A 25,695-nucleotide genomic window follows, 5' to 3' on the forward strand; every position below is an offset into this window, starting at 1 on the left:
AAACCAATCACAGCCATCCAGTGCGGAAGCAAAGGCGTCCTGAACCGGGCAATGTCTTCTATTGCAGACGGCCGCCAATCACAAGGAAGCGATCGCTAGAGACCGGAAAAATTCGCGGATTCATTCGGCGATAGGCTAGAAGTCAAATACATATATCTTTTATATGATTATTCTATTGGCTTACTGTTCATATAAACGAATCTCAACCAATTATAAACCCTCAACCAAAGGATCGAATCATAGACAAACCAGCTGAGACGACTTACAAGTCAGCAGCCAATGAACAGGCGTTATTTGCCCGAGTGTACAGGGGAATGTTCAGTCTAAACTGAAGGCCATTGAAACCGCGAATTCTTCCGGTCTCTAGCGATCGCTAGCACGGATACACCTTATTGCAGTCTAATCAGCGATCATATTATTTCGCGAAAAGTACATGCCCCTACCAATGAGCACTTTAAAAATACTAGTTGAGTTTATGCGGGAGAGAAATGACTCTACAAATGATAGGACAGTCGAGAACACGCGAGAATCATGCGCGGAATAACGTGGCACGCTGCTAACCTCGTGCATGACCCCTGGAAAGGGGAGTTTGGCGAATGATGAATCGTCTCGGCTTGAACGCCAGCCGCCGAACGACGGAGCTGCCAATTAATTAACTTTCTCGGCGAAGAGCGAGCGAGTGGGTTGCGGACTGTAGTCGCGTGAGGTACTTAACTTGCGAGTAGGCGAGCCTTGATTGCAGAGAACCCGGATCGGTTCCTCCCCGAGATGAAAGGGAAGCTCACAGTTCACAGCAATGAGAGCAACACCCCAACAGTTCCGAAGATCGAAGTTCGCCGTTCGTTCGTGAAAAACAAAAAATTTCCCACCATATGTCACATATTCTACAGTCATAGAGTATTTAAAATAACGCTAATCTAACCTAACCAACCTTTCATTTTAGTTAAGATAACCTAGCCTAACCTAAACACCACTTCCAGAAAACAAAGAACTTTTAACACTGCCCGAACCTAACCTAGCCTAACTTTTACTTCGGTAAACTTCGGAACTGTTCGGATTGTGGTTGCGGCTTCCATCCCTGTGAACAGTAGACTATCCGAGGTGAAAACACGCCCGCCAATGAGCGCCTCGTAGTGGATGGAGGCGTGGCTTTGCTGCAGTACTTCCTGCAAATCAAGCACTAGACATCGCCGGCTTCACCTGCAGAGAAAACTAACTTTATCTACATATCTAAATTGGAGTGATATGATCAGAATGACGCCATCTTGGTTTCAGAAATTTTCAGGCCATCACACAATTTCAATATATATATATATTTTTTAATTTAAAAAAATTGACTTCGTTAAAATCATTGTATATAATTTTATGGAATATTTCCCTTGTTTATTTTTTTTTGGGGGGGGGGGTAATGACAACTGTAATATTACTCTTAATAAACAATACATCATGGTATTTGAAAATGCCTTAATGTGGGTGGCTGCCAAAACGAAGGCAACATATCAGTCTCAAACAATAAACAAAAGTTGTTACGACATAAAAACTGTAGGAATCAATATGGCATCTTTTAGTTCCTATACGTCCCACTAAAATGATCGCGACTGGTTCTAATCATTATTTTATATATACGTTAATAAAGGTTTAACTTGAAGACGTTTTTAGCATGGAGTGGGTGTCTGTTCTGAAATTGAAGTCAAATGGCTAGCAATTCGATATCAGAACAAATTGTGGCTGTATAAAGTCTTATATGCTATGAATTTGTTAAATAGCTTGAAAATAACTTACTATGAAGTATCGTAAATATCCCAACATGTAGTGAATATTGCTAAACAAACATAACAACCAACACATCAATAAGAAATTAACATTAAACTTCATTATAACAAACCTTTTTTGTAGGGATGTGCGAAAGTGACTTTTTCCACACGAAATGAAAGTGAAAGAAAATTTATCAAGTTTCGCGAAAGTGAAACGAAAATGAATTTTTCTATGAGATAAATATATTCTTAACGAAAGTTAAGCGAAATTTTTTAATTAACAAAGAAAAAAGTGCCCCAAAGTTTGCTCTTCAGTAATAAATTCTATTACATAAATCATTTTGGTACCTTTTGATATATATATAAATATTATTATTTAATATAATCAACATCCGCCCTAGACCACACAACACAGCCCCATGTCACTCGTAAATTTCAAGAATCAATCCAGATCTTTCAGCGCACAGACTATTTCCTTTACAGTCGTAATGTCGCAGTCTATGATAATATATTTATCATGTGCATGGTACTGATGAAAAAATACGTGAATACAGCGGAACGGCCGCCATCTTGCACCACTGTCACACATGGCTAGCTCAGGAAGCTGTAGACCAGGCAAGGGACATGGTCAAAACAAAACATAACAAATGGTTGCTGCCAAGTGGTCATTACACGCAGTGACTTGTTGACCCTTTTGTCTAATTGGCTGTATATTATGAGGATTTTATATGCCAGTCAGAGTATGTAAAATTTAAATAAAGCAGACGACAATGTTTTTGTTTGGCTGTGCGCGAATAAAAGTAGGTACGTTCTTTGTTTATGTGTATACGGTAAATACTAAATACTGTACTAACAGTTCTGGAATGTATGTTTTACGAATATAGTACCTACACTACTGTTTGAAAGCAAATGAATCAGGTAATTTTTCAAATATTGCATGATTTTGTTTTGATACCTAGGCCTACTGTAATCACGGTTGAATTTTGTTTACTTTATCTGCCATGTTTGTTCAAATTATGATTTTACCGTATTTTCATTAACGTGAGTTTTTTTCATCACCACGTAAATTAATCTTAATGGAAATCTTTTTTCTAATTAATGTCTTTATATGATTTGCATATGTTATTACATTATTAGTAATAACAAGCAAATCATATAAATATGATTTGCATTTGTTATTACATTATTAGTAATAACAAGCAAATCATATAAAGACATTACAGTAGAATCTCAGTGCTAAGTACTTACAGGTACCTCAAGTTTTTGTACTTAGTACTGAAACATGCATACATATCTTTACAAAGAGAAAAAAAAATATATAAAAAATTGCTACAGGAGAGCCGCAATGCCATATGTATTAGCAACTGCGACTTGCTTTTTTCCCCTTGTCTAGTTCTCTGAGTATATCCACTTTTTCCTTAAGCGTGAATTGCTTTCGTTTCTTTTTATCTCCAGGATCATTCATATTGTAGCACAAATACAATGCGGTGTCTAAATAACGTAACCTGAAAATAAACTCAACAATAACAATAAACAATCCCGGCACAGACATCAAACAATATTTTTAGCGTAGCGTAACACTTTTGTCTAAATAATTAATACTTCTCTCAAACTTCCGTCTTTCGATGTATCGAATGGTGTTGTGTTGCTTCCGTCGCATACTACGTACGGTATAATCTATGGTTGTGCGCGCAACTGTTTGTTAATTTGTTTTGAGAATTTAGAGGTTAGAAAATACGTTGCGGTGGTATTTGTGTATCTTTGTTCTACTACATTAATCATTTAGCTGGAAATTTATTTACCAGTTTAAGTAAATTTTGGTGTAGTAATGCCACGCTACTAGTAGAATTTTTACATTATAGTGAAAATATGATACTTTAAACTGAAACCGTTTTGCATGGCGAAGATACGATTTTTGGCGGGGAGTTAAAAAAAATTCGTTAAGTGAAATATACTTTATAATAAGGTACGTTATTGTACCGGTATTCTACTGTACATTTTTATTAAATTACGAGTTCTTTTTCAACTAGAACAAACGGAACTTCGGTAAGCTATTGAACTTCGTTTGGCTCGAAATATTTCGCTAAAAACGAACTTCGACAGATGAAATTCTTACCGAAATCGAAAATGAAAGTAGCAAAATTTCGATTTCGGTATCGGTATACCGAACATTCGCACAACCCTACTTTTTTGTATGCATATAGGAAATGGGGGTGTGGGGAAGTTCCCATTTTGACTTCAAGTATTAACATAACAAAGATTGTACACACTAATTCACTTACTTCTTACCGCCATGGTTTTAAGTGGACTGTTAAAAACGTCAACCTTACATTTACGAATAATTCTGGTCACAATTTATCCAGGGATCTCCGTAGATTTACGGATGTTGTGTTTACTTACTTTAAACATGAATCAACGAAAAACAATCTTGGTGAATTAACAAAACAGCGGAAAACTTGTTAGGTGCACACGAAAACTCTCCTGTTACGCCCACGCGAGTGTTTGCCTTATTTAGTACGAAAATAAAACTCGGGATTCAGAATCGGGCGTAGTTCACACGAAGATCCAGCGATCTCAAGTTACCAAGAACCCGTCGTTTATTTCAGGTAGTTTCTTATTTGAAAATTCCATAGCTTTACTGTGATTCATAAAAGTGTAAATCAACTTAAAAAATAATAATTTGCTGCATGCGTTTAGAGCCAATACTGCCAAATTTATATGTCAAATAAATGAGAAGAATTAAAAGGATTTCACCACTGAATTATTAGAAGTAAAAGAAATTCCCCTGGCTTCTTCAAGATATGGCTTGAACATTTTTTGTTTCAAAATGTTTTTTTAAAATTTAACTTTATCCATTAAAAAATCTTTATATTGCAAGAATTTTGACAGCTAAGTAAAATAAAATTAATTTTTAGCCAATATACCTAAACGTCTTCAGTTCTGAATTCGATTTAATTCTTGTTTTCGTACGCACCAAAACATTATGAAAATTAACTTGGTTAAGACTGCTGTATTTGCCTGAATTGTATTCGATCAGTCATCCACGTCTTTGTGCTGCCTGTTTAGCTGGTTTCAAAAATATATTTTACTCGCAATCCAACCATTTAATTGATTTTTTTGTCTTGCTTCGTTTCAACAACTAAACGGATTTGTTTTAATTAACAGTGTTTTGTGCATTTAATTGCAAGCTTGGTCTTCTGCGATGAACAAAAACTACTTTCGTTAGTCTTCCTTGCTATATCTACCTAATAATTATAATTTTTATCGGTTGTTTTTTAGTGCTACACTACTATTAATACCCCCTCCTTTTTTGCATGTGAACCGGAATGCGAAATTGCTACATAAATACTGTGTTAAATATGTATAAAACACCTAAAATTATTTTAAAGTATCTTATAATATTGGTGAAGGCTTGGACACATCACCTAACCAGACATTCTAACATACTGTTAGTAACGCGACAGACCAGACCGCGATGCCGGGTTCGGAGCTGGCAGGCGGCCCTGCACGGCCAGTGACGTCAGGCATGCCACGTGTGCCTGGCCGGATTACATGTGTCGTCTCTACCCCCTTACCCTTCCGCTCCCCGAGCAAGGTCTTTCCTCGGCGCTGTCATCTGTAGCCGAGCGGCCTTGGGAATTCCGCGGGCCGCCGCGCGGGGTGACGTGAACGAGCGCCGCCTTTCTGGACTGATCGGGCGTCGGGTCGGCCCGGGATAACGCGACACGTCACAGCTGCTCTCGTCGGTTCGAGAAGGGCGACCAAGCGGTGAGTAACGTGGTGAATTCCGCGAGGAGTGCGGCGAGGGTTCCGCGACAGTTCCGCGAGTTCCGCGAGCGAAGGGAAGTGCGACATCGGCGAAGAGGGTGAGAGACCGCCTCTTGAGTGGTGCGACGTGCGAGTGCGACTGAGTGGCGCGAGGTGAGGGGCGAACCACTGTCGAGCCCAGCTCCAGTGAGGAGTGCTACTTGACAGACATTGAGTGACTTGCGAATATACATTTCTAAGTGCCAGTGATTTGTCATCGGACTTTTTTAAGTATAATTATTTAATATTAATGTAAATATTATTAATCAATAACACTGTAATAAAACTTAATTGGGCTATCCCGTACGAACCCAGCAGTTCTTCCCACATTATAAATCGTAACAATTGTACAGTAAATAAGTAGAGGCATAAACAATAACACGCGAACACATATATATTGTTATATTCTCGGCGCGGCGCCGAATCCCCTTGCTGCGACCTCCCTCCCTTCGCACGGTTCAAGCCACGCCCTCTGCTCCTAAGGCGCGGCCAATGAGAGCGCAGTTCTGGCACGCGTCGGCGAGTCAATATAGGGTAAGGAAATATGCGGACCGGAAGTAGGTGTGAAATGATATACTGCAGATGATGACCTATGTCCATTACGACGAAGTGCTTGATCCCTTTGTTACTTTGAAACGTTTTTTTTTTCATTTGAAACGATTGTGCTACGAATGTACCACCCGACGTCATTAGCATGAAACCACCTTTAGCGTCCAAGAAACGCTTTCTAACACAATATCGAGCCATCGAGTAAATAAATAAAACATCTGGCAAGACAATGCTCGTTGCGTGCGCTGCTTTCTCGATTAGTCGCCTCGGTAATTGAATTCATTCACAATATTACTATCTCGCAATAAACAATGGCTCGCTGGAACCGTACTTGCGCGGTGCGCCGGCTCATTGTTCCAGACATCAGTTCCGTCTGGATTCAGCCGGCATCTGCCCGCGCGCGTGGCCAGTAACGGTATCTCCGTGGAATCGCTTTCGTAAATCGATCTTTGTTCCGTCGCTTCGGGGAAGACCCGTACGCGCGCCTGTAGTGTCACTTTCCCGCGCCACCGCCACTGGCGCCGGGCAGTTTGGAAGTTGCCGCCACTGTTGCGAGTCTCAGTGCGCGCCACACATGTGTGACATCTGACCTCGTGTTTCATGTTGCAAATACACTTATAGCATTGAATATATATATATATATTCAATGCTTATAGTAGGGAACTCGGACATGATATTTAGCGTAGAATTATTTAAAATAATGTCGACGGTGATAAATATACGCAGAATGTGTTTTCAGCTACATTCCTGGACGCGAATGACACGTAGTTTCCGCACCCGCCGCTAGAGAGCAGTTACACTGGCTATCTAATCATTAAATTTGCAAACAGAAATTTAAAACTAATGAAACAGCTCTGATAAGAAAACACAATTTTTTTTATTAAAATACTGCCCATAATTATTATTAAAAATGCATTATAGGTACAGTTAATACTATAACGTTTCCCTTTGGCTTTGTCGATTTGAAAACTACAAGATATCAGTGTGAGGTCTGTTTACGAAAAGCATTTAAGAGTACACTGAGGATGGAAGATTAATTCTGTTTTCATGTTTCGTTTTTTATCTGTATTATATTAGAAAAGTGAAAATAACTGAAATGCGTGTTTTCAAGATAATTTTTAGGCATGAAACATACGGTAAAGATTCTTGAAAGCACTTAAGTAACTTACATTAAATCTTTATCGTAATTTCTCTGCCATATAATGTTATGGTTACCGCTAAAATATTATTGTTGTCCCATGCACGACGAGAAGACTGCGCATCAGTATACACAGTATTGCGCTTAGAGGCGATACCGTGCTAGAAGCACCAGCGAGCGTCGTATTTATCAACCCGCCTTACTAACACATGCATCCATTAGTAGGTAGGTCATGTTGATTTTTTTTTATTTTCCTGTCAGTACTATTAGTTAAGGGCTATTTATGTACATTTAATGCCATACTTTTCTTGCATTTTTGACTGAATCACAAATATTTCCAACTGATATTCTTAAGTGTAATAAAATTGTTAATAAAGTCGCAAAAGTGACAGTAGTTACAAACACTCTCGCGACTGGTTACCCCCTTTATAATATTAAACTAAGTAAATATCCGTTAAAATATTTGTGACAGAACAAAATATGCAAGAGAGATTTAGTGGTAAAGTTACAAAAATTGCCCTTAACTAATAGATGGCAAGAAAATGAAAAAAAAAAAAAATGGCGTACGAAATCCAAACTTAAGTAGTCAGCAAAAGCCCCCCTCATCCTTCTACATTTGTGTTATATTGTTTACAACCCGACACAGAACTAGGAAGACATACTCCGGCGTAGTTTCTACGAAGATCTATTTATATGTAATTATGAAGCGCTCTTGGATTATTTGGGGGTGTAATAAAAAAAATACTGTCAATGAATTTTTATAGCAGCAGCTACTGAGGCTACATCTATTTGGAGTAGGTAATAAGCCCGATAGCCTGATCCATTGAGACAGTCAGTGTCAAGTGTGAACAAGTTGTGACTTGTCAGTCGGCCTCCAGAGTCAGAAGAGGGAGGTCGTGTTCACCGTGACTGTCGCAGAGCTTTGTAAAATTGCAAATGGTACAATTGCAATCTGACTTGCAATTTCACAAGTGATATATTTGGCAACTGAGTTCCCAAAGACTATCCTTGTAAAAGTACTATTTTGTTTTACAGTGTAACGCATTGGGTGATACCGGCCTACGAAGCTGTCGAACTAGAACTTGACACGAACGCAAGCGCGTGTTGTGAACACGTCAGAGTGCCACTTCGGCGCATTCTCCGTGTGAACTGCAGCAGCTCAGCGGAACAATACCACCCGTGCAGACGTCACATACTTGTCACATACTTGTCGACATCACGAGAGCTGTCAGAACTGGAAATGAAGACTGCAAGTATGCGAGAAAACCAATCTGTAGGCCTACATATTGCTCACGTACTTCCTGGTAAAGAAACGTCGCAATTTTAAAATATTTCTGTAGATTATCTTTGATAGAAAACTTAAGCAATTTAAGGACTCGTAATATATTTTCACTTTATTTTTGACTGGGACTAACAAATTTACTGTAAAATAAATATTTACACATATTTGCAAGGAAGTTTTTATAGATACACGCACTCATAGGCCTACACCTTTTTATAGAAAGTATGAAGGGTCGCGCGTACATAACTTGGTACTTGAAGTCGGACACGACCTCAATTACAAGGTCCCTTGTACTGGCCCTAAATTAATTTTAACAACTACCTTATTTCCCTAATTAGTTTCTAGAACTTCTCTTTTTTCCAAACTGTAGATATCTACGATTGAATAATTCTATTGTTCTCGATTCCCCTAAGAACGAAAGAGAAGAGTAAAGCAAGGTAGAATTTTCTTAATTTCAAAATATTTACTTGCGCTCTTAGAAATCAACTTCGTGAAGAAATCATTCTTGTAAATTAATATTGTATGTAGACAACGTTTCTCTGCTTGATATATTGTAATTATGAAAACATTTCATTGGAAAAGTGCCACATCAAACGAAATAACAATTTAATGTTCGCCTTTTATTGTTGCTTGTCAAGAAAATTATGAAAATTTACATTTAACAAACTTGTCGAAAATATCGTAAACAATAACATATGGGGTTTTGGGGATTTTTGTGTGCGTCTCCAAATCCATAAATTCGGACCGTAGTTGTACAGTATTCACGGCCGTACTGGGGTCACTTGGTCGATCACGGGCAGCAAATGGCGAACTCTAGCCCGGTTATAGCCCCAGGGGCTCGTAGTGCGCCTTGTAGGGCTCCGTGCGGGGGCGTCAGGCATCAGGCAACCATGTCTCTCCTCTGCATCAGTACACGCTGTTACAGCCACAGCACCGCACGATGTATACAGGCCATACAAGCAACTTATTCACAGTTTATAGAACCATCATTTTACAATGTGCAGTCAGGCGCCGCAGTTAAGTTTATAAAGTGTGTAATTAACTGTTAGCATTTTCAACTCTGAAAAGAAGGCGCAGATTTATAATCCAGTCCATGACACTTAGCTGACACACTGTTTGAGTTTTAACTGCCTTAAAAGTGCACCTTTGCAACACTAATGCAATAACTTTACGCGGTTTTTTTTCGAGTTTGCATTGTTATAGAGAAACTGCGGCTGAATCAAAACTTAAACATAAAATACCACACTACTCTCTGTAGGACATTCTTTTGTTTCACCTGATTGACTCATATTAAGCAATGGGGAACAGAAACATTTAAAGCTAACCATGTTCGTTTCGTTACTCAACGGTATAGTTTCAACGGTCGCCAAGCCTTCAGACATCTTCAGTACAGTTTCACGCGCGCGCCGTGCGCTCCGCGCAGGTAACGGAACACAGACTGTCTCACCAGGTGCACATGTGACGCAACGATGTATCTCTCGATCACGACTAACGTCTCTTAAACGCATGAGTTTGGAAGAATGGGTGGGTGGGGGAAGGGAGGGGGATTGTTTCGCTGGCCGTTCCCTACAACGTATCGCGACGGGAGGGACATTTTATCACCGCGGGGGAGGACCGTTGGTAACACTGGCGTATCGGGAGAGAATGATCGCCCCCACGCGGCTTTCTCATTGGGCGCGACAGGCGACGGCGCTGTTTGGAGACGCGCGCTTCGGGCTTGTATCGGTTCCTGCGCCTCGCGTCTTCCTTGGAACTCAGGCCATTTGTTTCCGTGACAATGAAGGGATGTCTGCTTGCGCAACCAACGTCCAGCGTGTTTATTTTCTTATTTATTTCCTTAAAAAATTTACAGTTTACCACTTTATTATTCGTGCTGAGCTTGCCGGTAGGAATGCTATTTGACGCTAACAAATTAAAACGTTTAAATCTCGACGTTATATTTGTCCAGTCTTTGAAGTGAACCACGACGCGTAGTTGCATAATGCACTTTTTTTTAAATTAGACAACATATTTATCAAGATCAAAAAATATATTTTTATAAAACGAACGACTATAAACCGAACGTAGCACATTTAGTTATTACGCACAAACAAACAAATCTAATTTATTTTCAAATAAATTTGGCCAAAATTAACACTGACTCGAGCTATGCTAGCTTGTGAACTCTTGGTGAAAGATTCAGTGAAGTTATTGGATTGTCTCTTGAAATGGTTTCTGACACTATCAATGATAAAATACGAAAAACCAAGTTTGGACAAAATATTTCAATAAAACGATACGTCATTATTTCGTAGCGTTGGGATTTGATTTAATTAATTTTTCATTCAAAACTGTTAGGTAATAGACCTGCACTAGTAAACATAGAAAACAAACTTAATATAAATCAAGAAAATATATTTTAATTAATTGCATACCTAATAAACTAATTGTGTAAACCTACAACATTAATGTAACATGGTTCTTAATTATTAAAATGACTTCCTGCAAATAAGATAAGTTCGATTACAATAAATCAACAGCTACTGATCGTATTGGGCCAAAAGGATAATGATTGCTTGAGATCATTCAACACCAAAGGATATTTAGAGCAAGTTCTAAATTATAATAATTGAAGAAAATTCCTGTCATGTCTTCCCTCGTTGAAAAATGCAAGTAACGACTGTTTACGTCTTATTTATGATATTAACATCACTGTCTTAGTTAACCTCTTTTAGGCCTACGTAATAAATAACACACAATAATAAGTTAGAATATTAAAAATTAGCTTAATGAGAGAAAGGCAAATATATTTTATTTTAATAAAGGACACGAATATTAAATTGTCTATATATTATAAAGATTACTTATGTATGATGGTGAAATTATTATTTTTAAGTTATGTATAGAGACCAGAAAAATTCGTAGATTCATTTCGTGCTAGGCTAAAAGCAAATATTTTTACCTTTGAGCTGCATTTGCTATTGGCTAACATTTAACCAGGAGGGATTTCGGCAATGGGAAACAATCAACAGAAGATCAAATCACAGGCTACTACATTAGAACTCCTAACAAGTCAGCAGCCAATCAGTAATTGAAATTGGTCTGAGGGTATTGAGAATTGTGGAGTCTATCCTAGAGGTTACTGAATCCGCGAATTGTTCCAGTATGTAGTATGTAGTGAAGATATACTTCAATACAACTATTTAATAAAAAATAGTTTCAGTCGTCATGTTAAATGGACAGCAAACATCATAAACATACGTCTATCATACTAACTGATTCCCAGTTCCTCCATTATACAATATATTTCTTCATGGTTAGTTATATATAAGAACTAAGGAAAATACTTAAAATTACAAACAAAATTTTGGTTTCATAAAGTGTGCAGAGCTTCAGAAATAACCACGTTATTTGAAAACTACTCAAGATATGCAAGTACTTAGTTTCTGTTTAGGAAAAGCGTTTAGGGATACGCTGAGGGCTAATGAGTAGTTCTGTTTCCGTATTTTGTTAATAAACTGTATTTTAGAAGCGTTAAAATGGCTAAAACCGTGTATTCAGAATCATTTTTAGACATGAAACGCTCGGTACAGACTCTTGAAGGGACTCAATGGACTTGCGTTACGCCTTTATATTCATTTCTCCGCCATATTATGTAGTGATTAGTTTCTGTATGCACCAGTCCAGAGCCTCGCAGCACAAACACACCCCTGACAAGCCGAGCCTCTGTGTGTTGATGAGGGTTTTCTGAAGTATACTTCTTTAGATGCGTCATGGAAAAATAATGAGAGTGAATTTTTACGATCCGCAAGCACCGTGCAACTAAATTTTCACAGGAAGGTTTGCGGACCCACAGGTATAAACATAAACTCATGCATAGTCACTTTCGTAAAAATTAGGGGACATACCAAACGTATTGGTGTGCCAAATGGAACTTTATGATAGTGAAACTACCCTGGAATATATTTGGTAAACTTAAATAGTCATAGTTAAGAGAAATTATAAGTTTTTTTTTTTAAAAAAACCTAAGGATACTGGTATTACACTGCTTATAATAATATTCTCCTTATCTTCTGTCAGGCTTCATAGTGCAGTGGTTGTATTGTGCGGTTAATAAGCTAACAGAATGTGGTTCAAAACTCGGTAGCGAAATTCTTTTTTACTGTTTATAAATTACAGCTTACTGGTTAATACGAACTGTTCTTTAAGCAAATACGTCTGAATACATTTTATTTGTTTATCATATCGACATAATATTATTAAATACATAGCTCAGTCGATTGGATTATTTAATACTAGGTACGCCTATATCCTCTAATTATACTTAAATTATTATAAGTTAATTACGTTTGTTAGGAAATGAATTTCCGTGAATTCGCTTACGTAATAAATAAAACTTCATAATAGTACAACTGTGCTTAAATACTTAATAATTTATAGTCATCTAACATGTGCGGAAACTATATAGTATTAACGTTTTAATGAATTTTAACAATGTGGGCAGTATTTTAGTCAAATTCATTGTCAAAAATCAAGTCCAAGCCGGGGTTCAGTATTTTATTTAAATCTTTTTAGTTCTATCGGAGACGTTTCGTTATTTAGTTACCTCCCGCTGTGCAGATCAAATGATTCGATAATCGACGTGCTTGCTCCGGTAGCAAATTCAACCGGCGGGCTTGCAACTAGATGTGAGTCACGTGATTGATATTGAATACCGGCCCATAAAATTAAAAACCTTTATTGAATATTAGTAATACAAATTGAGTTTATAAACTTTTTCAAGTGTATTATTATAATTTGTGGTTATGTATCTTGTATGTATAATTTATTTTCATTATAAATATTACCTTATTATTTAACAAATAATTAAAAATTAATAAATTAGATAATCGTTCAGCATATTTATTGATTTTCATTATTAATAAAAATTTAAACCACTTATTTTACTAAATTTAAAAAAAATTATACACATGTTTATATTGATATTGAATACTGAGTATTTTTTAAAAATTCTTTTGTTACAGTTACGTTTGGGCCCAGATGATTAAGCAGACTATGAATATAACTTATACATTGTCTGAGATTTTATATTGAATAATATACGTTTTTAATACATGTGGTATTAATCCCTTAAACAAACAATACAGAAATCAATAATTGATAATCATGTAATTTGAGTTTTTAATCCTGTTTTAATTTTCCTTCAGATTTTTATTAATCGTGTCTTCCTCTTGTAATCCTCTCAAAATCATGCGTCCTCTTTTACTCTACCCATTCTAATGTTGGCTGGCCTTTTATGTCTCTCTATTTTATTTACTTCTTAGTGCCTCTCTGTGTTAGGTAATCTGGTTCCCCCCTACCATCTTCACTCCTTCTACACCTTAATATATATTTTTTCGTATTACCATGCCCTCTGAGTCTTCTTTTTCAGTTTTTTTAACATAATAATTTATTATCTTATCAATACAAATAGGTTTTCTTTTTCTTTTCGTGACTTTCGTGTGGTGCGTTCATGCACGGCCAAGTCGGTGCCCTCCAAATTAATTTAGACATGTAACAGGACTTTAATGATGAAGTAGAAACTCGATACTGATGGTAAGAGGGAGAAGGGTAAGTGAGTGTGCTGTGAGAACCAAATACATTCCCCTACCAACGGGAAGCGACCGGCAAAATTCGCAGATTCATTTTGCAATCAATATGCTAAAATTGAAATTATATACACACACAAAAGTATACAGAGAACGGTGTAGTCTATCCTGAAGGTCATCTAAACCGCGAATGTTTCCATTCTTTACCATTGGAGGCACAGCTAATGAATAAGATAGGAATATATAGTTTTTTTTTACTCGATTGACTGTAACCTTTTTTATTAGCTGCAAGTGCTAAACACTTGGCCAGTTATACTTGATAGGCAAGTTACGTGGCATAGATATCGAACTCTCGAATAGAGGACCCATCCATCCCACATGCGAAATATCATGAACCGGGCCGGGCATTATACGAGGTGTGATCAAAAAATACTGTCAATGAATTTTTATAGCAGCTACTGCTGACGCTACATTTATTTGAAGTAATAAGTAGGGGCATGCATATTTCGCGAAAAGATTCTGAGACTAGCTAAAAGTCAAAACCATGTATCATCGTTTGTATGTCATGATTGGATGAGTTTCTTTCAGGTGCATGTCGATTGTTAAACTACCAATCACAGCTGTTCAGGGCGTAAGCAAACACGTCCTGAGTGGCTCGGCCAAATGAGGCAACGACTTCTCTCGCCGACGGCCGCCAATCACAAGTAAGAAACCTTCGGTGCGGATATACCTTGTTGAAGTCTAACAGGCGTTCTGATTTATTCGCGAAAAATGCCTGCCCCTAGTAATAAGCCCAACAGCCTGATCAGTTGAGATATTCAGTGTCAGGTCTTAACATTCAGAGCCGGAAGAGTGAGGTCGTGTTCTCAGAGTCTGCCGCGCATCATGGATAGAGACCCGGACATTCCTCTAGCCTCAGGGTAGAAGTCAAAGTCATATGTGTGCTCAACCCATGTTTGCTTTACCATTGGTTGAGTTCTTAGCGAGAACATTTTTATCGTTGTTAATTGGCACTACCTGATTAGCTCACTTCTCTCCTAGCTGGGCATCGTTGGCTCACGGTCGTAGAGGGGCGTGTCCTAATAACTGCGGTCCAATCATGAACACAGAGAGAGAGAGAGAGAGTGTGAAGGTTTGCATTCTTACTTGCGACTAAATGAATGCGCAAATTTCAGTATCTCGAATCATGGATTGCGAACAACGCATTAACATTAAATTTTGTTTGCGAAACGATCACCAGAGAAATGAGTCGGGCTAAAAGGAAAATGATTTGACACCATTCTCGACGCTGAAAAGGCTACAACGGAACAGCTGAAGGCCCTTTTGAAAAACCTTCCAGAAATACTCAGAATCATGGAATCATTATTGGCATCAGTGCGAATAGCTAGCCAAGGAGAGTATCCTGAGGGACATTTCAGTAGTAGTCATTCTCAAAGAAAAAGAATTGATAGCTAAACACCAATTATTATTCACATGAGCGAATACTTGGAATTAGATCACTATTAATTACAGGGCAGTCCATTCAATTATGTGTTAATGCCAAACAGAGCCAAATTTTTAAAATAAAATTATTTTAAGTAGTTTGTTGACAAAAAGGTTGAAACCAAGATGGAGTCTTTGGGTTACATCTCCTTGGAAGTAAAAATATAATATTATCATATGATGCTGTTGATGAACCCCTAAAAGGAAATGTATTTTTAAATCTCATTCCGAATTTGACTTAAAACACAACGTTTCAGATACATTAATTTTTAAAAATATATAATGTAAAGAACCTTTTTGCTCTATGGTGTATATAAGAACATGCCAAAACAAGAACAACGCTACAACACACACTGCCAGCTGAGGATGAAGAAGCACAGCGCCCGGCCGAAATCGATTCCTTCAGCGACGCGGCCACTAACAAGTTTCTAAAGAAGCAAGACGAAGTCATCGAGGCATCGCCTCGAGCTTTTCGGCGCATGAAGAATGGCCGAATTATGCCGGGGCATCTTCACCAACCCAACGGTTATTTAATTAAACATTTCGTGGGCCCGGAAAATAATAATATATTACAAAACAATTGAAAGCGCCCTTCCAGCCTCCTTTGTGCTGGAACGTGCTAGGTCCGAAGCGCGCGTACAGCTGAGAAACAAACAGCTGAGTGGCTCATCAGTATGCACATATGTATGAAGCTTAGGACAGGACTACATCAGCAGATGAGCGAAAACCCGCGTAGAGCGACTATAGCAGGTGTCATGAAATTTGTCTCAAACTGGACAATTCCCAAAAGTAGTACCAATGGTCTTCTTATTCTGCTGCCAACGTTGTTTTGTCAACAGTGGGATCCACACAAAACTTAGAAACTTAGTACAGTCATAACTTAGAATTCTAGGAAAATCCACATAGCTTAGAACTGTCATAATTTAGAACGACCATAACTTACAAACACGTAACTTAAACACATAACGCTAAAACATACACCTTAGAATCATCATAAATTAAAAAAATCATAACTTAGAACTACCATAGCTGAAAACACACACAACTGAGAACTGTCAATATTTAGAAACACACAATGCCGAAACGCACAGCTTAGAATCGTTGTAACCTGGAAAAGGCATAAATTAGAAAATTCTATCTTGTGTGTTTTTATGACAGCAACTGACGAAAGCAATCGTAAACAACGTCATGTGGTTGTCACAGTTCGTAAACAAACATCAGGTTATGCTCTGCAAGGCCAGTTGGGAAATGGGTATCACTGGTGTTACTTTGAGAAACGTTACATGACACTGACATTAAAAAATTCTAAAAGAGGAGAGCTTGATAACAATCGGATTCGCCAGTGGGTGTACCATGGTGGTTATTTGAGATTAATTATATAATTTTAATTTTGGCAATAAATACATGTCCAAACGAATTTCTGTAGTTGAAAGTAGTTAATCGATTTTGTTATTTTTCTGAACGGTATAAATGAAATTTAAATTATGGATGCCTTTTTTTTCGGTAATCACAACTGAATTAGTCAAAAAGAATAACTTTTAAAAGCCGCAGAAACATAAAAATTAGTATACGCCCTATAAACAAACAGTTACTTTGGAATAAAAATTATTACGAGAAAAATATTGACATATGTGTCTCGCTTCATGGGACAATGAGGATAGTACTTGTGTGAGAAGCCGCGTCCCCTACGGCTGCTACTGCAGGCCCGTATGTCAGTGCGTTAGTGTCAATAGTAATGTAAGTTTTTTGAATGCATATTTTCCAATTTTAAATATTTTTCAAAACATCCCCCCCCCCCCCCCTCGGGCCGTCCAAATAAAATCACGTATCCGCCACCGACGGTAAACTTAATAAAATTCTAGCTTATCGCAAAACGAATCCGCGTATTTTTCCATCCGAAAATACAACGAACGCTAAGTAGCAAGGTGCTCAGGCGTATCCTGCTCCGATGCAGCTGCGGTAGCACCTGCTGCTGTGCCTCGCAGATGCGCATCTCCGCGCCGTGCTGCCGCCGCTACTACCTCGCGAGCTACCACTGCCTCGCGCAGAGCGGCGCTACTGCAGGCGGGATGTGGCCAGTGAACAATCTGCGCGGTTGAGAAATGCCAACATCAAAAATTAAGTTTTAAATATAAAGAAAACATTGAAATTTCTTAAACATAATAACTTTAATAAAAAGTAATTTAATATGGAATTTAATTTATGGATGGTGTGTTAACGTAGTGGCGTATTAAGTATAATGGCAAAATAGACTTTGGAATAATTTTTGCAATGTTGTATTATCTTAGTAGCAGTGAGCTGTCATGTGGACATGTGCAAACATGTGCCCGTGTGTATTTTTCTATTTTGGAATTGAAACTAAAGTTATGATTTTCAACACTTATTCTTTGCGGCTATGCGGTTTTTCAATTTTCGAAATAATACATAAGCATTTTAACATAGTGTTTTGGTTGTTCCGTATTGCAAACTAGATAATCTTAAACATTTATAGTGAATATTCCCAGAAACGTACTACCACCAAAAAAAATCACGGTTGCCAAAACCTTTTCGAAAAGATAACGATACAGTTTGCTGAATTCCAAAGAAAATAAGAGCGTTAGTTAAAGCATTGAGTTGCGACTCTTATCTTCCTCGCTTTGAGCCACGGAAAACTGACGTGATACAGACATGGAGATAGGAATTGTCAGGAGACGACATGCTGTAAAGTAGTTGAAGCCACTTTTAAACCTCGCCATCGCCATGTTGTCACGCCCCAAAACATTGTAGGAATGGTGCTTGACCGCACGTCTTATGATGACAAAAAGTATTAATGAGAATCTTCATCGTAAAACACAGTCAAACTGTTTCCACAATGCAAACACTACAATTCGGCCAATGTTTTGGGCGTCTAACCAACATGGCGCAGACCATTATATGGGAAACAACGGATTCATCCGGTTACTTTGTTATCATGCAGACGTACCACTCCATGAATGACATGATATGGACCATGGAGGTATTTATTAGCCACGCCTGCATATGTACATGGCAACCGGGTGAAGCCGTTTTATTTGTCCGGCCCATTGTCTGCGCCGTGGTTATAAGACGCCCAAAACATTGGCTACAAATGTCAGCATTGTGGAAACAGTTTAAATGAATTTATTTTATGAAAGCGACTATGTTTAACCACGAAGAATCTAATTCATACTTACTAACCATCATCAGATGTGGTCAAGTACCATTTACGCAATTTTTGGGAGTTTCAATATGGCGATGGCGAGGTAAAAAAAAGTCACTTCAACTTCGTCACAGCTTGCCATTTCCTGACAATACCTGACATCCGTGGTTCCAATGATGAAATCACCCTGGTTACAAAAACAAACAATAGTTTTATTCTTGAAATTGTTTAATAACTTGAAACGTACTCGCTAGAAAGATTCGTAAAAATGCCATTTTGAAAAGGCATTTTTAACACAGATGTCAGAAATTAAATCTAATTTTAACTTGAATTATTAACTTGGCAAAGACTGCACTTACGTCTTACTTCAATCACAGAGACTGATCACGATAATTTTTTTCTGAGCACGACGACATCGCTGTATTAACGACTGCAAACAGAACTGTCAATCCGGCTGATGTAAACAAATGACGTGGGAGTTTGTTTAAAAGACACACAATTATGTTAAGATAATTTGATACATTCAAATTGTTAATTTTTAGGGGTTGTACTGTTTAGCTTGCGCACGTTCTATATCCATATTTAGTCTATGGCAGAAAACACTGCTTTGATGCCTGTTTACTGTTCCATAGATGATAAGAAACCATGCTTGATACCTCATAGACCAAAGTTTGTCTATACTTAACATTTAATATAGCTTTTTGGACATAAGCCATTGCAGTTTTGCACTGTTTGTCATTGAAAAATTCGGTAAATTAAAATAAGGTATTCAATACATATTGTATCAGTTGTTCGTTTGTTAATAATTAAAATAAATAGTAATTTTTATACTTAAAAATAATTTAATGTCACTGGCAATAAGCAGCTTATTTTCTCTATCTGCACGTGCATAGAGGTATATTAGTTTTTTTTTAATCAACAGGAAAGCGATTCAGGTTTGACAAGAATAACTACTTTGCACGTAATTTAAACATTAAGTATCAGTTAGCGGCATATGTTGACAAACTGCTTTATTTTTTAACGAATATCTATGTTTGGAGTTGAATAGATGGGAGAGATATGTTTGTTACAAGTTGATAAATCCTCTGCTGGCAGCTGGGTGCATAGTAGACTAAGGTGTGTTACTGTACACGACTGTGTGTCAAACATCAAGAAAAATAGGGTTTACTTTTCCTTTTTTTTTAGCGTGAAATAATATTCCATATTGATATGTAACTAAAGTGTTTCATTTTGTTTGGAATGTTAATTTGTCGTATTAACATCGAACATTAAACCAAAATTATAATTTAATTTTAAATATAAGTTTAGTAAATAGATCTGTTATTAAAAGGTTTTTAAAACATATTTTTAATTTATTTTTTCGTTAGGATTCTTTTAATTTGTGCCCTCGTTTATAATCTATGACGTCATGCAATTTCCCCTCTCTCCTAACCTCACCGGAAGCGACCCTTGTCGATAGATTATCAGCGCACGACTACATGCCCGTTCTCTTCGGCCAGCGTTGTTCGGCAGCTTCGATCGGTCATCGGTGATGGCTTTTTTGTTTCTCCTTCCTTTCTTTTCTTGTTTGGAGCGGGCATCGGCTGCGCTCCGACATCAACAACACTGACCCGGTTGACGTGACAGGTCCTGGTCTATTAAAAAAAAACTTCCTCGGTGACAGCCATCGAGTGGTTTCTTCCGGATGGCGGCGGGCGGTAAGGTCGAGGTTAGGAAGACACTCGGTCAGCTGATGCAGGCTTGTGACCTGTGACTACAGACACATGAAGAGAGATAGATGTTTTGCGACAAGTTGGTCTACAGTCCGCTGTAACCTCTTCTATCGCTTGTGACTGGAGGATATTGTTACGAGGCTGCTAGCGACGACGCTGGCCAGCCAGCCTGCGGGAGGGTCGCGTTGCGGGTATCGCCCTTCCCTCTCCTGCCGACACGTGAATACGATTGGCGGCCTTACTAATGAGTCCGCTGCGCCTCTCTCTCTGTCTCCCCGTGCGGATTCTGCGGGCCCCCAGAGCCGGTGTGCCTGGGACGCCACTGTTCTGGTAGCTTCTTGTGCTAGGTCGGGGGATGTGAGGGCGGGACTTGGCAGGTGTGCAAGACGACGGCGGCAGAGGCTGGTGGCGGCATCGCGAATCTTCGGAGCGACATGAGAGTGAACGAGTGCAGCGAAGATGGCGTGAGAGTGTACGAGTGCAGCGAAGATGGCGTGAGAGTGAACGAGTGCAGCGAAGATGGCGAGCGATTGCGGGCGACGAGGCAGCAGGCTTCGAGTGATAAGAGCCGGTGTCACGCCACGGAGCAGTGAGTTGGGGCCGCGGCGCGCTGTCAGAGCAAGACTGCAGAGAGAGCCACTGTCTAGCCGAGCTCCAGTGGCGAGAGTAACTTGTGAACTTATAGTGTGAGTAATTTGTGAACCGCAGTTATATGGGCACGCCCCTCTAAGACCGCGAGTCAAAGATGCCCAGCTAGGAGAGAAGCAAACAAATCAGGCAATGCCAATTAAAAGTATAAAAAATTTCTCGCTAAGAAATCAATCACTGGGAAATCAAACATGGGTTGAGTACACCTATGACTAGAGACCGGAAAAATTCTCGAATTCATTTCGCGATAGGCTAATATACAAATAGTTATACCTCAGTGCTGCCTCTGCTATTGGCTCACAACTCACCTGGATGACTCAGGGCCAATGAGAAACACCCAACCAAAGCTTTATACGAATCACAGGCTGCTACGTTGGGACACGTCTCACAAGACAGCAGCCAATGAGTGGGTGACATTTGACCGAGTGTACGTAGAACTATGGAGTTCATCCTAGAGGTCATTGAACCCACGAATTTTTCCTGTGCCTTGTTATTCCACAGTACATAGTTTTGACGTTACGTTTATCAACCTCGTTTCAGTCACGATGTTGCAAGCGCAGTGAGGGGCTGCTTAGTTCAAGGACCCCCCCCCCCCCCGGGGATCTACGCCCATGACTAAGAGCATGTATTTCGAGTCGAGCTGAGAGTTAAAACACTGTAGCATCGTCGAGTGCCCTTCAGGCACATGTTACTGCCAGCGCACCAATCACAACAATTGTGCGCGGAGGCACGCGCCTCCTGAATGGTCCGGTCAAATAAGGCAATGGCTTCTCTTGCAGACGGCCGCCAATAAGAAGGAAGAAACTGCTGGGAAATACTATGTATCAGTCCAATGGGTGTTTAGATTTTTTTTTCGAAGAATGCTTGCCCCTACGCCTAATCACAATAACGCGATAATTTTCTGTCGCGCTGTGTCCTTCGCGTCGCGTCCATCGCGCTATTGTGATTCTAGCATTATGTTTTTTTCTTTCAATTCGACACGTCTAACCTCACTGGGAGTGAAGAGTTTGGTGACGCAGAAGCCAGCTCGTGCACCGGCCAGAAACTCAAATCACGTCACGCACAGTTTCCTAGTTTTCGGTTCTGGGGAGTTTCTCCTCCAAGGACGGCCCGACATGGAGAGGAAGGAAGGAGGCAGCTCTTTGTGACCAGCCGCTCACGTATCGGTCTGGTGGGTGTCGCGGTGTCAGGATGACGCATCACAAAGAGCAGCGTGTACCTACAAGCGGACCATGTTCCCCTTTCTAATAACTCACGCGGCCAGGAGAGTCGAGAAATCGATATGCAAGGAACACGGATTCCTCGAGTAAAACCATTCGACTTTATATAAAGTGTAGCCTACGTGTCGGGATGTGTGTTGTAAGTTTTTTTTTCTTAATGTATAAATGTTAACATTGTTCTTTAATCACATCTCGAGTGAGAAAAATACTGTGGTCTTTTTTTCATACAATTACTCGAATACTATTTGTGTATAGTGACGATCAATTCCTGCACAAGCATACATTATTATTCTTAGAACTATCGATTATTTTTTATGACCGTAATACGAAAAAAAAAAAATTAATTCCGAATACAATCTAATTTGCGTATCATAGTCAGATAACTATTAAACACAAGAAAATGAAAAAAAAAAAAAGAGTTATGCCACAGTTCATTTTAAATTAGATACGGTAAGATTCGCACGAGACTCCACACAGCCGGGTTTGAAGACGCGGCTGGCACTGATCACGACTGTTTTGTTATGTAACTGCCTTCTTTGGAGGTTTCTGCTTGTTTCTAGTTTCAACCCGCCGGATTACCGTCTCTAAATTACTGCTACGCAAATGCATGGAGGAGAAAGCGCTGTGTTACAGCCTGCCACCGCGGCAAAACTCTGTTTCCAAAGAAGCACGCAGCGATCTTTGAATACTTTTTGCACTGGGGAAGATTGATTCAAGATGTTGTTTTAGACATACATATGCCATTGCTGGTTACACTGTCTGTCATAAAAAAAAAAACCTCAATAACGGACAAAAAAAGAAAATTACAGAAAAAAATATGAACATGCAAATACACAGAAAATAGCTAATATCACCCAATATCTGTGCTGCTTATGTTTTTATTTTTTTTATATAGGCTGATTTTATTTTGCATGTTCATCTTTTATTGTCCTTTATTGAGATTTCCTAAGACATCCAGTGTAACCAGCAATGTCGTATGTTCCAAATAACATCTTGAATAATTTTTTTACATTTGTCTTCCTGGCCTAACTTAAACTAAGTGTATTGTTCAGGAGGGGTCTGGGTTAGGGAAGACTCTAGGTGCGTCTCAGGCTGAAGCCTACACGCCTGATCATGCTGGGTGTCAGCCACGCAGGAAGGGTAGCATGCATCGTGTGCATATACTGCGCGCCGGATGTCTGCGAGCCTTAGTGCCACAAGATAATCATGTAGATTTTTTTTCGATTTTTTGTTGTAATTTTTTTAAAGGGACATCTCTAAAATTTTAACTCGAAACTTCCCTTGCATTTGTTCTGCCACAAATAGTTTCAACAGATATTCACTTTATCTAATATCATGGTTGTAAATAGGCGCGCAAGTGAAAATAATTACGAAGGATTGCGTCCCTTTTTACACCAATTAAGTGAATATCTGTTTAGGGAGGTATCGAGTTAAAATTTAAAGATAATCCTTGAATAAAAGTAATAAAGAAAAAAACCTGGCTTGTGGGACAGATCTGTCGGCTAACAAACCACTTAGTATTTCTTCAATGTGTTTGATGATTTTACGGTGAACTGCGATAAAACCGAAACAACACCGAAAGGCATGTCAACACACAATACAACACCGAAATTCAACAGAAAGGAAAAAAAAAATCAGCATTTTTAATCAAAAATTTAACTCAAAAAAAATTCTTTTAATATATTAAATTTGAGGAATGTAAAATGAATTTAGCATAACATTCGTACTAAATTGATGACCTAAATAGATTGAATTTTTTGCTTAACTTTTTTGACGTTTTAACTATTATTAGTAACTCATTTTTACATTACGGCATTGGTACATTTTTCTAACACACAAATACTTGCAGATTAATTTTTTGTTCAGGGTAGGTAGAAATAAATATTACAAATTAATATATTGTAAAAGAGCATAATGTAACAAACAGTTACAATATGTTTTGGTGAATTACGTATTATAAAACATTTAAGAGTCACATTTGTTTCATAATACTCTATATTTATAAATTAACAGAATTCGTAAAATAATAAAACAATAACACCGAATTTTTTTTAACGAAATTATCCTGTAAATAAACCCACAGAATCTTGTCCCTATTGATAACGCATAGCAAACGTGCATATCCAGGTTTGAACTTTCATTCTTTCTCCATGACCTTGTAATGTTTGACAGTGAAACGGACTGCAGAGACGCCTCGATGGGCCCCAGGCTCCCGAGGTCTGGCGACACAGTTGCACGCCGCTTGCAAGTCGAGAAGCGCAGTCGGGCCTAGTTGCCACTCACTCGGGCAGGAGGCCTTACCGGGGGGCCTAGACAAGTCTCAAAATAGTTGATTTAAAAAACAACATCTTTAAGCAAACCTGGAGCTTAGATTGCGATGTTGGTTTTCTTATTTATTTTAACATTGACATTTTCTTTAATTTAGTTTTATAAATGTTAACGATCAAATTAGCCTACGATGAAATCACTTCCTTGTATGAGACATTCAAATTTGTGAATTTTTTTTTGACGTGACGTCTAATAAATCGATGAACGCCGGCTGCACGCACGAAAAAGTGTCCCGTAACGCACATTGTCCCGTTACGCCGTGCCCCGTTACGTCGTGTCCCGTTACGCCGTGCCCCGTTACGCCGTGTCCCGTTACGCTCATTGTACGCTTGCGCCGCATCTATCTCTCTTCTACTCGATTGGAACAACCATCGATTTGACTTTTTCGAGGCACATTAAACTTGAAACACTCCCATTCGTTTCCTACTTTTCCTATCATCGTCCTATCTTTAACAGAATAACACAGATTGGAAGAAGTTAAATAGCAAACATGTATAAAAGTTATAGATAAAATAATCTCTTTGTTAAAGTAATAAACATATTTGAATTAATGAGTGCAAATAAAAGTAAATTTATCAATTAAATTGTAGATTACATTTCATTCCTTCTTTGTATCCATACAAAATAGTGATAATTCAATAAAAATGATTCAATTTTATTCATAAAAGTATGCAATCATTTCATCAATGTTTTGTTATGACGTTGTCACGTTAAACTATCGTCCGTAAACCGAATTTACAGAAAACCAATTTTTTAAATACACAATAGGGGCCTTTAAATACACGGTAATAAAATTTTATCATTTCCCCAGTAATGCCCACATTATTCACAGGAAACTAGACAAAGAAGCAGTAACGCGGGCGCCGCTGTGATTGCAAGCAGCTTGTCTCGAAACTGACAAGATTACTTACACTCAGAACCAGGTACCAAAGATACCTGCTGCAATTTTCCAATATTTTTCTCATTTTCAAAGGCTTACGTGCCTTTGTTACGCCACTTGTCACCTTTATGAAGCGCTTTTAACCCGCGCGTTTTTTTTAATTTTTTTACC

At 38.6% G+C, this 25,695-nt stretch overlaps 1 protein-coding gene across 1 annotated transcript in view; it reads right to left on the reverse strand.

Moving 5' to 3' along the window:
* LOC134528528 (ras-related and estrogen-regulated growth inhibitor-like) overlaps positions 1-25,695 on the reverse strand; it is a 320,542-nt gene that overhangs the window by 71,803 nt on the left and 223,044 nt on the right. The gene's annotated exons all lie outside the window — the stretch shown is intronic.

The sequence above is a fragment of the Bacillus rossius genome, chromosome 1, assembly GCF_032445375.1.
Source record: "Bacillus rossius redtenbacheri isolate Brsri chromosome 1, Brsri_v3, whole genome shotgun sequence".
NCBI lineage: Eukaryota > Metazoa > Arthropoda > Insecta > Phasmatodea > Bacillidae > Bacillus > Bacillus rossius.